Consider the following 13,690-nt stretch of genomic DNA (forward strand, 5'->3'; position numbering starts at 1 on the left):
TATGTAACAAAATCAAAGACCCCAAAAGAGTACATGTACATAACCACACTCCTCTGATATTTGAAAAGATGCCAGTAAGTTCAATTGGAGAAAATACAGCACTTTTAACAAATGGTGCTGGAAAAACTGGTTGTCATTACACAGAAGAAATAAATTAGACCTATATATGTCACCTTGTACATAAATCAACTCCACATAGATCAAATAACTTAATGTAAAGTCTAAAATGCTGAAACTGCTGAAAGAAACCTAGGCAGTATTGTACATGACATAATTGTAGGAAAGAATTTTGTGAACAGGATTCTGTTTGCACAAGAATTGAGGCCAACAACTTACACAGGAATCTCATAAAGCTAAAACCTTCTGTAAACCTAATAAAACAATCAACTGAATTTCCTAAAACATGGTATCAAAGAACATAGCTACTTTTTTAGTAATTAGTCCTAAATAAATGGCAGAGTTACATGCATGTTGGTCAACTACAGCTTTTGGATTGTTAAGTGACATTTCTGTTTAACTAATTCTTGTTCATAAATGAATTTGGCTTTGATTCTAGTCTGTGTCAAAGACTGAATATTAATGTTCTTCAATTATGTACTTAGAGAATAATTTATTCGTATAAAATCCAGACCCAAATATGAAATTCAGTACAATCATTAGGGATAAGAACCCAAAAAACCTCAGGCTTCAGGCATTTAGCATCTGATATAGTTTTGCATACTTATAAGGTATACTGGATTGACCTTGAATACCCAGTAGGTGGATGTAATATATCACTCTGTAGTTAGAAGTAGCAGAGTTGTGGAAGTAATTTTAAAATAACTTGAAGAATAAGAAATTTAAAAATACTTAAACATTTTTGAAGTTGGCTAGAAAGCAGCCACTAGATTGTTAGATGATAGACAATATCAAGCATCAGGATAGACACAAGATATCTAGAGATCACCTGACTGATGGATGAAAGATAACAGAGATAAAGTAAACAGAGGAGAACTTTAGAATAATTGGCACTTGGAAGTTAGAAGCATAACAGGTAGAGAAAAGATCATGAAGAATAGACATAGTGTATCTACAGAACAGGTAACAGACAGAGAGAAGATAGACATAGAATGGTTAGAGGATATATGGTAGATAATTTGAAAATAATAAATGGAATGTGGACAATATATAGATAGAGGATATATGAAAGATTGCTAAAGCATCATTTAAAGACATGGGGTATCTAGATGGGAGATAAACACAATTGAACTACAAGATATATGGTAGATGTAATATCTATATCTATGTAGGTAGATGGATATAGATAAATAGATATAGAGATAGATAGATAGATAGATAGATAGATAGATAGATAGATAGAATGGTTAGAAGATAGACTGTTGATAGATGGAAGATACACAACATGGATAGAAGATAGATGAAAGAGAGATGGTAAACACAGGAGAGTTAGAAAATTGATGATAGATCAAAGATAGAGTATAGCTAGAACATAGAAGATTGATTAATAAAAGATAGTTATGGATATACAGAAAAATGTGACGGATGGATGGATGGATGGAGAGAGAGAGAGAGAGAGTGAGAGAGAGAGATGGTAGATGGATAGATAGGAAATAGACAAAGGACAGCTAGAAGTCTATAACCTGTCTATTATATATCCTATATCCTCTCGCTATCCTATAATCTATCTTCCATCTATCATCCATCATCAAGCTATCCTGTATTCATTCTCATATTTTTCATTTACTGTATAGGTATCCGGTATTTTCCACATATCATTTATCCTCAAGTGCCCTCTGTGTCTATTTTCTTGTTATTATGTTTCACCTGTCTGTCCTCTAGCTTCTAGCTATAGTTTATTTACCTTCCATTTATTTTTAACTTATCTTCTAGCTATAATATGCATCTCCCATCCATCTGCCTTGTATCCTCTAATCATGCTGTGTTTATCTTCAATCTGTCTATAATCTACACTCTAGAAATCTTAGGTCTATTTTAATCTATTTATTCTCTAGCTATTTGTTTTCTGTCTTCTATCTAAATATCAGATATTGTATATATTTTCTGTATCTGCCATTCATCTATTTATTATACATTCTTTTGTTTATCCTATATCTATCTTTTTATATAAAATATATCCAGTGTCTACTTTCCATCTACATGAAATCTATACTTTAGCTATCTTACATCTTTTTGTATAAATAACTTTTAACAATTCACTGTCTTTCTTCCATCTATTCATGCTCTATCTTTAAGATATCCTGGAACTATTTTCCATCTATCATTTATTCCCTAAATATGCTATGTATATATCCTATGTGTCTAGCATATACTATTAGATGACCCTATCTATCTATCTATCTATCTATCTATCTATCTATCTATCTATCTATCTATCTATCTATCTATCCATTACCTATCTTTATCTACCTTTTATCTGTGTTTCATCTACCATCTGTACTCTAGCTATCTTGTGTCTACCTTCTATGACTTATTCTGTAGCTACCCTATGTCTCTCTTCCATTCCCCTATTATATATCCTTTAGCTATCCTGAATGAAACATCCAATAGTCATCCATCCTCTAGTCATCCTGTGCCTTCCACCTATTGTCTCCCACGTATCACTTATATAATACCTATCCTGTATCTTGCATCTATAAATCATCTATTAGATATCCACTCTGTGTCTAACTTCCTTGTATCTATCACATATCTTTTCGCTCTCCTATGTTTGCCTTCCATCTAAATGTACTCTATTCTTTGCTGCTCTGCATCAATTTGTATCTTCCTATTGTGTGTCCTTTCAGGCATTCTATGTCACCTATCCATCCATCTGTCCATCCGTCCCTCCGTCTGCCTGCCTGCCTGCCTGCCTGTCTGTCTGTCTGTCTGTCTGTCTACCTATCTATCTATCAATCAATCAATCTATCTATCTTTCTTCTGACTATTCTGGGACTATATGGCATTTGTCACCTATTTACTAGCCATTCTGTGTATATTTTCCTCCTAGCATTTACCCTCTAGTGATGTCTGTTTTTCCTTCCCTTTCTAACATTTATCTATTTTATCTCATTTAGTTAACTTTTTTCCTCTGCTTGTCACATTTACTCTACCTATTCCATTTGTTTTCCATCTATGAATCATCTATACTCTAGTTAGCCCATGTCTGCCTTCCATCTATGTATCATCTATCCTCCCGCTATCCTGTGTCTGTGGTAATCCATGAATTATTATTCTCTAGCTAACTTTTATCTCTGTTATCTATCTTTTATCCTGTAATTATATTGTATCTGTATTACATCTATCGTTTATCCTTCCTCTAGCTGGACTTCTCTGTCTACTATCCATGTATAATTTACGACTTAATTACCTTTTATCTCTCTGCCATCTATCTATTATCTGACTTTTAGAAATCCTGTATCTGTCTTTCATATAACTATTCTCGTTCTTTTACCTAGCCCATGTTTATCTCCCAACTATGTTCTCTGTCCTCTACTATTTTCTCTCTACCACCCATGAATCACTTATCCTGTATATTCCCTTATTTTATTTATCTCCATCTCTAATCTATCTTATAGTTATTGTGTTGGTATCTTCTAACTAATTATCTTTCATTTATCCCTTGTCTGTCTTTCATTAAGCTATTTTCTATACTCTAGCTATCCTTTATCTGTCTTCCATCCATCCTGTATCCTGTAGTTAGTTACCTTATGCCTCTTTTCCATCTATTTATCATCTGTCCTTTTCTATCTTTGCTTATTTTCCATCTACATGTCTTCTATATTCTACCTTTTCCATCATCTTCTATTTTTCATCCTCTAACTATTCTTAATCTACTATATTTTATCTTCAAGTATTTATCTCATATCCATCATCAGTTCTGTAACTAATTCATGTCAGTTTTCATATATCATTCATCTTCTGCCTGACCCTTCTGAATGTTGGGAATACAAGTGTAAACTTGTAACTTTAAAGTATATGATTTTCAATGTTTATTCCATAATGCATTCATATTTATTATATACAAACATGTTTGTCTATTTAAGCATTTAATGTAAATATAAAATTTATTTCACATTTATAAATATAAAATTATTTCACATTTATCTTTAAGGTATGATGTATGAGAGGCATGCTTTGAATAGCTTATAATTACGTAGACAATGAAGCAAAAAAATACTACATATAAGTTGGCTTGGATTGGATTTGGGAAACCTAAGTTTCAGATACTATGTTTGGGGTTGGCTAAAATGCCTTAGTTGATTAGATACTTGCCATGCAAACATGAGGGCCTGGGTGCAGATCCCCTAGCATTCACATAAGAAACTAGATTAGGTTTGTACCATAATCTCAGGGCCGAAGAGGCAGAGTGGGAGGATCTGTGAGGCTTACAGATAGCTTTGCCCAAAACTTGGTAAGAAATCCTAATACAAAAAAAAAAATAATGTATAACGTCATTAGGGGAAACATTAACCAAGAAGATATGCACACAGATGTGTATACAGACTCTCCACACAAAATCAAATATAAACAAATATACAATTACACAAATATACAAAGACACACAGAGAGAAAGAGAGGCGGGAAGGAGGAGAGACAGAAAGAGAGAGAGAAAGAAAAGTAATATTATAGCCTGTACAGGTTATATTTAGGTGCATGTAATGACAATTATTGAAAAGGGGGCACATAGATCTGCAGGAAGGGTTATATAGCAAGGTTTGGGGGAAGGAAAGGGAAGGGAAAAAGTACTATAGTTATACTATAATGTCAAAAATAAGAGAATATTTTCTTCTACAGTTTTGAAATGTCTATCATCTTATTAGTTGTATTCATTGTGCTATACCACAGCACACCAACACTTCATGCTAATTAACTTTGTCTTAGTACACGCTGCTTTCTTTTTCATCTCCTGCCTCTGGTAACACCATTCTGCTCTCAACTTCCACTGGATAATTTCACACATAAGTTAGATCATGTGGAAATTTTTCTTTTGTGCTTGGCTTACTTCTTTTCCCATAAGGATCTCACGTTGGCACCAAGATTAAGTTTCATTTCAAAAAATGTTTACAATTAAAATGTAGTGGTATCATTTGCCCTTTTATTTTGCTCCCTCTAATTCCTTCCATGTACCTCTCCTTGATCCCGCACAAAAGGGTTGTCTTTTTCTTTCTTATAACACACACACACACACACACACACACACACACACACACACACACCCAACTATATAAATCTCTCTATATAAAGATATAAATGTTATATATAAACTTAACCTGCTCAGTCCATTTGGCGTTATTTCTTTGTATATGATTTCAGAGCTGTAATTAGGTGGCATGTCTCTAAGGAAGAATGTTTTTTACTGCTCACAGGATTCCTTAATTGCCTGAAGTTCTTTGTCTAGGGGTGGGGCTCCATAAGATTTTCCCCTCTAGGTCAGCATGTATATTGTGGTTGCAATTCTTCAGATTTTATTAGGGAGCCATAACTCACTATAAACCTTTACTTCTCTGAGACTTGTATTCAAACAGACAAACTTACATTTTCTAAATGAAGTTCCACACTAGTTGATGGTGTACAACATTTGGGAGCATTTAAGTTATTTCTGTGTCCTTACATCTGTGTCTTGGTGCTTAGAGTGGCTGAATATGGAAGTGAATTGATGAAATTCACTGTCAAATTAGGAAAATCTGCTGATGTGTACCAAATAATGGCCTTCCCCTAAGGAAAGACCAATGGCTAGTCATGAAGAGCCTGGGGAAAATGTACATAATCTGCAGACAGTGAAAAAAAAGACAAGACATAACCAAATCTTTCCCCAACTCAAAGCAAATTAGCTTCTGGATAGGTATCATGCTTACAAATAGTATATTATGTTTTATTTTCAACTATTAGTATCAAAATCTTCATATTTGGATAAGGATCTGCAAGTTCAGAACTGATAAGGAGAAAAAAACAGGGAAATCATAGTACTAATAGGGTTCAAGATTTCTTTTTAAAGAAACTTCCTTTTACATTAGAATGGTGTGAGCAACTTCTGGACTTTGGAGCTGCATTTGAAAGCTTGTGCATTTTAGTTCCTCACATTCTTGTAAGTGGCTCATGAAAGCAGTTGTGCTGCTCTCTTTGTGTGTGTGTGTGTGTGTGTGTGTGTGTGTATGTGTGTGTATGTGTGTGTGTATATGTATATATGTGTGTATGTATATATATGTGTGTATATGTATGTATATGCATATATACATGTATATGTACGTGTATATGTAAACATATATATGTAGCTTGCTTGAGGAGGTAACTGATCATCTTCCTAACTGCATTGTTGTATTTCTGATATTTGAGTTCTTTATATATTTTGGATATTCTTTTTCTATAGGATGTGTAGTTGTTAAAATTGTTTCCATTTTGGGGGAGAGGTTGGGAACTTATAGTTGTTTTTATATTACTAGAATTTATAAGTCAATTAAATTGCTTATATGATCCTGTTTTCATATCCCTTCTGTTAGTCTGTGTGTTTTTGTTGGAGTATTGAGAACATCGATATTGATATTGATGAACAGTCTTTTTTGATTTCTGTTATTTTGTTGTTGATGTTGCTGTTGTTTGTGTTGTTGTTGTTGGTGGTGACAGCAGCTGTGGTGGTGGTGGTGGTGGTGGTGGTGGTGGTGGTGGTGGTGGTGTGTGTGTGTGTGTGTGTGTGTGTGTGTGTGTTTCCTGTCTCTTGAATTGGTTATCTTGGATTATTTGGTCCTTGTGTTTTCTTGGGTGTGCTTAATTTTCTTTGGTTGGAGTTTTCCTTCTCATTCCTTCGAGTGCTAGATTTGTGGACAAATATTGCGTATATTTAGTTTTATCATGGAATGTCTTATTTTTCTCCATTTATTGTGATTGAAAGTTTTTGCTAGGTATATTAGTTTGGGCTGGCATCTGTGGTCTTTCAGGGTTTGTAGACTGTCCAGGCAATTCTGACTTTTAGATTCTCCACTGTGAAGTCACCTGTAATTCTACTAGGTCTGCTTTTCCATGTTCTTTTTTTCCCCCTCCTTTCATTTTTTGTTCTTTACATTTTATGCATTGTTTACTATGTGCTGAGGGGAATTTCTTTTCTTGTTTAGTCTATGTGGTTTTCTGTATGCTTCTTTTACCTTAATAGTTATATCTATATTTTTAGGTTAGGAAATTTTTTTCCTTTGAATTTATTGAAAATATGTTCTGTGCCTGTGACCTGGGTTTCTTCTATTTTTTTCTATCCCTATTTTTTGTAGATTTGGTCTTTTCATAGTTTTCCAGATTTCATGGATGTTTTGTACCAGATCTTCTTTTAAGATTTAACATTTTATTTGACATGGATATTCTTACTTCTCTTGTGTCTTCAACGCCTGTTACTCTCTCTTTCCTCTCTTGCATTCTGTAGGTAAAGCTTGACTGTTTACATTTCTAAAATTTTCATTTCCAGATTTCCTGGTTCTATCATATTCATAAAGGCTATTTTGTGGTTGTTTCGTTGTGATTTAGTTAAATTGATTTCTCAGGGCCTGCTGTGGTAGAGTTGCTGGGCTCTAGTGGAGACATATTGCCCTGGTTGTTTTGATCAAATTTTTATGCCAGTATCTAGGCATCAGGGTTTTGGATGGCATTGTTGGTATGTTTGTAGTAGATTTGCAAGTATTTTATTGAGGATTTTGATTTTTTTTACTCTAGTTTTCATTTCTCTTTTATTAATTATTGAAGGATATTTGATCATATTCTGAACCCTGAGATTGTATTATTTACTGAATGACTTGTTTCTAGTTGTGGTGTAGCTCGGCCCTTAATACATACCATTAATCCCTCTGGCTGGAACATAGACATACCCTTAGTACACACCTTTAATACCTAACAATGAAGGTAAAGTTAGTTTACAAAAGGGAGCAGCCATGTTTGAAAGTGTTCTCTAAATGAATGGCAGACAAAGTGACAAATCAGAGAAAGGTGTGACAGAATAGGATCTGCCTAACTCTTATGAGAAGAGAGAGGAAAGAGAAGCCACTTGAGAACAATCCATTCATCTGCTTCCACGTTAACAATATCTGCCTCGGGAGCCAGGCACACAGAAGAAGGAGTAGTCATTGGTCCCATCTTGGCACACAGCCTCTGTGGCAAGAGAAGGAAGCACACTCACTGTGATCTGTCTCATAAGAACGTCCATCATATCTAGCAGGGCGGACACAGACAGGATGCTCAGGGACTTTATGGCACATTCCTCCATATTGGCAGAAATTCCCTCTCTAGGAATTAGTAATAGTTTCACAGATCAATCTACTGTACCCAGGAGGACATTAGCACAGGAAGCCTCTTTCTCCTGGGGTGTTCATACAAGTGGCAATTCCTTGCCAGGAACTGAAGAATCAGCAAGGGTCTTTTAGATCTTTACATTCTTTGTCCAAATTATTGGTTATGTCCAAGCAACACATTTTTTTTGTAGTAAATCCTTAGGTGTAGAATTGTTTTAGCAAAATTTTAAGAGACACATGATATTGTGTTTATTGCAAAATGAATCCTGGCACCTCATGATGACTAGGAATATCTTTTCCCATTGAGGCTAATCAGGACACCCCAGTTAGGGAAGCAGGATCCACAGGCAGGTAATAGTCAGGGTAAGCCCCTACCCCCACTCCAGTTGTAGGGGGACCCGCATGAAGACCAAGCTTCACATCTGCTACATATGTGCATGGGCCTAAGTGTAGCCCTTGTCTGCCCTTTAGTTGGTAGTTCATTCCCTGTGAGCTACCAAAGGTCCAGGTTCGTTGACTCTGTTGGTCTTCCTGTGGAGTTCCTATCCCCTCCAGGTTCCTCATTCCTTGCCCCAACTCTTCTACAAGACTCCCTGAGCTCTATCTGTTTGGCTGTGTTTGGCAATCTGTTTCAATCAGCTGGTAGGTAGAACCTCTCAGAAGACAGTTATGCAAGGCTCCTGTTAGCAAGCATAAGACAGTATCACTAATAGTGTCAGGGATTGGTTCTGGCCCAGGGGATGGAGCTCAATTTGGGCCAGTCATTGGTTGACTATTCCTTCAGTTTCTGAGACTTCTTTTACCCTGCACTTCTTGTAGACAGGACACATTTTGGATTGAAGGGTCTGTGGATAGGTTGGTGTATTTTTCCTTGCATTGGAAGTCTTGCATGGCTACAGGAGGTGGCCACTTCAGGCTGTATATCACCTGCTAGGAGTCTCAGCTAGCCTCATAACCTCCCTGAAGGCTCCCACAACCCAGGTCTCTGGTGTATCCTAGAGATGCTCTTTCCCTGCTTCCCCTACCCTCCTGATCTGTTCACTCTCTTGACCCTCTCTCCTTGGCCCTATCTACATTTGTTTCCACCCATGTTCCATTCCCTATCTCTTCTCCCATCTCCTGTTCCCTTCCTTGTTGCTTTATGCCTCGATGAGCTAGGAGGATACATCTGTGTCTGTCCTCAAGTGTGTTCTCCTGTGAACTGAGTTGGAAATTGATGAATGTGGATCCTAGCTGTGTCTACATGGTGCCACATGTCAGGATGCTCTTGGAGCTTACTTCTGTGACCATGTACCTGGATTCTTTGGAGACCACTGGAAACTCAACTTTGATGAATGTGCCAGTCAGCCATATCTACACGGTCTATGTGTGGATAGAGAAAACAACAACCTCTGTGTCTAAATGGATAGTGGATTTCCAGGGACACACTGTGAGACTTTGGTGCCTCATTGTTGGTCAAAGCCTCGTCATAATAATGCAACATGTGAAGATACTCTTGACAGCTATATTTGTCACTGCTGGCCTGCGTACACAGGTTCCCTGTGTGAGACGAACATAAATGAATGCATTAGCAACCCCTGCCAATTTGGGTGAGGGGGATGTGCCGAACTGTTCTCAGAATATGTATAAGAACACATTGCTTGCCCTCCTTCCTCCTTCAAGTACCTTGGAGCTTCTGGATAGGTTTGTATCTGTCAGACTAGATTCACTGGACAGAAGCCTAGCCTCTGAGAGGCTCTACCAAACCAACAGATGACTAAAACAGATGTAGAGACCCAATCTAAACATTAGATGGAGCTTGGGAAGTCTTGTGAAAGAATTAGGGGAAGGTTTAAGGACTCTACCAGAAGGCCAATAGTGTCAACTTAGTTGGACACTTGGGGGCTCAGAGAAACTGAAACACCAACTAAAGGACATATAAGGGGGCCCTCTATCCTATGTATCCTCCAGATTTGTAGCAGATGTGCAGCTTGGTCTTCATGCGGGAACCTCAAAAATTGCAATTGGATGGGGGCATACCTGCCTTTGGATACTGCTCCCCTAACTGGGCTGCCTTGTCTGGCCTCAATGGGAGAGGATGTGCCTAGTCTTGCAGTGGCTTGAGGTGCCAGGGTGGGTTGGTACCTAGTGGAGAACACCTTCCTTCTCAAAGATGGAGGGGAAAGGTGGTGAGGAGAGGGACCATGTGTCTCCTGTACTGGGAAGAAAGGGGGATGAGCTGTGAGAGGGATGTGAAGTGAATGAATAGATAAATTAACAGAAAGGAAGAGAAAGAGGGAGGGAGGGAGGGAGGGAGGGAGAGAGAGAGAGGAAATAGAGAGAGAAACAGAGAGACAGAGAAACAGAGAAACAGAGAAACAGAGAGACAGAGAGACAGAAACATACAGAGAGAGACAGAGACAGAGCAGTGCAGAGAAGAAGCAGTTTTACTATTTTTTTTCACAGAGACAGTTTGAAGAGAGAACAAGCTGAACACAGGTGAAAAACAGAATGAACTAGAGAATAAAAAGGAGCCATGAGATTAGAGCAGGTTGCTAGAGTTAGTTGAGGCCAAACAGAACAGTTCAGAAAACTCTGAGAGAGGAAAGTCAGACTGAATCACTCAGATTGGAGAGGAGTTTAGGCAGAACTGTTGAGTTGATTCAGCCAGCCAGAGATCAGAAAGAACTAGAAAAGATGATCTTACTCAGAAGCAAGTCTCAGAGGATGAAAACATTCTAGGCCTAGATAAAATTGTATGGACATTAGAAACTTTGCAGACTAGGCTAAGGTAAGCAGACTGAGGCAGGAATTCTGCAAGATGACAATTATTACAAGAGAATAAAAATGTATTTATAATTAATTTAGTAAATTGGTCAAAAATCTCTCAAAATGTGTCCACAGTTTTCCTAAATTCAGTCCCACTGACCATTTTAATTAAGACTTATCTAAAATTATTGAATTGGAATTGTCTCAGATGACCCTTAGGAATTTGTACTTCAACATTATCAGGAGATTTTTTTTTTAATAAAATAAGCCTTACTTTGCCTTTGCAATGGTTTAAGCAGGTACTACAAATTTCACCTGTAGCAAATTGAATACTTGGATGAATGGACTGGTGATTTAGGAGGACTGAGGGAGTGGCTCTCTTATAAAACCAAGCTCTTGCTGTTATTTGCTATCTCAACTTCTGATATCCTTTTGTTGCTGTAGGAGTCTTCACAGAATACTTGTCAGGAAGAAGGATCTTTGTTATTTGCTGGTGACGCTTCCTAATCTTGAACTTTCCAAGCTTCATAACTGTGAGTCCAAACCAACTTCTTTTATTGACAAATTGCCTATTCTGTGATATGCAATAATAGCAACAATAAATGGACTGAGACATGGCTGAGTGTGATGGTTTATATATGCTCGGTCCAGTGAGTGGCACTATTAGAAGGTGTGGCCCTGCTGGAGTAAGTGTGGGCCTGTTAGAGTAGATATGTCACTGTGGGTGTGGCCTATTAAGACTCTCATCCTAGCTGCCTGGAAGTCAGTATGCTGCTAGCAGCTTTCAGATGAAGATGTAGAATTCGTAGCTCCTCCCACACCATGCCTGCCTGGATGTTGCCATGTTCCTACCTTGGTGAGAATGAACTGAACCTCTGAACCTGTAAGCCAGCCCCAATTAAATGCTGTCCTTATAAGAGTTGCCTTGGTTATGGTGTCTCTTCACAGCAGTAAAACCCTAACTAAGACATCGAGTAAAGAAATGAAGTATATTACTTTTAATCTAGTCATTTTTTCTCTCAAAACTGTAGAACCATGGAACATATTAGCTGTGGATGTATTGAATCTACATTCAGAATTACAGAAACACATTTTTGTTTACCATATTCTTTTTCAAAATCTTCCATTGTCATATACAAAACTCATTTTATTCAAGGAGGTTTCCTAGTCTGACTAGTAATTATCTTTTGCTGACACAACAGACAAAAAAGGTGAGACATATAATAACTCATTTGGATGCTTAATCTTCATCTCTAATCATCATATTGATTAGATTGTGAAACATTAGGAGGAAGATTTAGGAGATAGTATACTCCTTAATGTGTCTGAAAAGGTTTTCTTTTCTTTTTTTGTTTTTATTTATTTTTGAGAGAAAGAATTAAACTGCACTGAATATGGTTGGCAATACCCAATATGTTAGATGCCATGAAGGAAAAGGAAAGGAAATCTATAGAAAATAATCTTTCTATGTCTCTGTTTCTGGTATCTATTTTTATATCATGATGTACTGCTGTACTACAGACCTGGAAACATGTTACCAGTTACATGTTACCTGGGCTGAAACTAGGCCAAAATAATTCCTCCTTCCACTTATGATTCCAGTATCTGTCACTGTAACAAAAAGCTTACTGACATTAATCAAAACTAAATAAACAGGTGAATAAAGTTGTTATTATTCCATTAAAATGGGGCTTCCATCCTATACAAAAACACTATAGACCACTAATGAATGGTGAGAGTGGGAGAAATCGTCTTCCCTACTAATTTGTTATTCAATTCCAAATGGTCAGACATTAAAACATATATACATATAGATACTATTATCCAGACTGAACAGGTTTTGTGAGTGTGGGTGTGTATTATATATACATATACATATACATATACACACATATATATGAGCATTCATACATATACATATATATACATATATATGAGCATACATATATACATTTATATATAGTATGTGTATTTGTACCCATTCATATACATATGCAAAAACAACTAATAAAAAAGACTCATTGAATTTGAAAGAGAGGAGAAAAGAGGAGTATATGAGGGCTTTGGAGGAAGAAGAAGGAAGGAGAAATAAAGTAACTGTATTGCAATCTCAAAAATAAAACAGTAAAGTAACAACAAGAAACAAAGAAGACAACATTAATACTGGAATTGAGGAAGGGGTGGACATATGAGGAACTAGGCAGAGGGATGGGATATAATTAAAATATACTGTGTGAAATTATCAAGTGATTAAAATACTACATTAAAATGAATTGAATAAAGTTAGTGCTTCACAAAAATGATTCTAGCATCTAAATCCATGAGGAAAATGGAAAATAAGACACCAACAAAACAGACTTATGAAAGATAACAGACCATTTCTTAGTATAGCTAATATGCTAGAAAATCAGAGGAAACTTCTCTACTTCCCTTTCACTTAAGGTTCCAGCAGTAATTGATGATTAAAAATATGTCATAATTCTTTCTAAAATCCTTATGAAATGCTATGTTGAAGATGACATTTTAAAGTGCAGGACAGATTTAGCAGAGTAGTTAAGGAAACAGACTCACTCCAAGATTATTAGTCATGATTATCAGCACCAGACACTTTCATAATGAAAGCATTTAATAAATCAAAACATACTGATTTTTCAGTGAAGAAATTCAAGATTTGGGCA

General features: G+C 36.6%; 1 protein-coding gene and 1 pseudogene across 3 annotated transcripts in view; one reads left to right on the forward strand and one right to left on the reverse strand.

Moving 5' to 3' along the window:
* The window catches only part of Tpm3-ps1 (tropomyosin 3, pseudogene 1), an 86,738-nt pseudogene extending 78,499 nt beyond the window's left edge, over positions 1–8,239 (reverse strand).
* Positions 1–13,690, forward strand: part of Ldoc1 (LDOC1, regulator of NFKB signaling) — a 272,729-nt gene that overhangs the window by 168,186 nt on the left and 90,853 nt on the right. For all 3 annotated transcript variants that reach the window (XM_063280184.1, NM_001402267.1, XM_039100224.2), the window contains one exon: positions 11,457–11,545. The gene's annotated coding sequence lies outside the window, so the exon portion shown is untranslated. The remainder of the gene's footprint in view (positions 1–11,456; positions 11,546–13,690) is intronic.

This window comes from Rattus norvegicus, chromosome X (genome assembly GCF_036323735.1).
Source record: "Rattus norvegicus strain BN/NHsdMcwi chromosome X, GRCr8, whole genome shotgun sequence".
Classification (NCBI taxonomy): domain Eukaryota; kingdom Metazoa; phylum Chordata; class Mammalia; order Rodentia; family Muridae; genus Rattus; species Rattus norvegicus.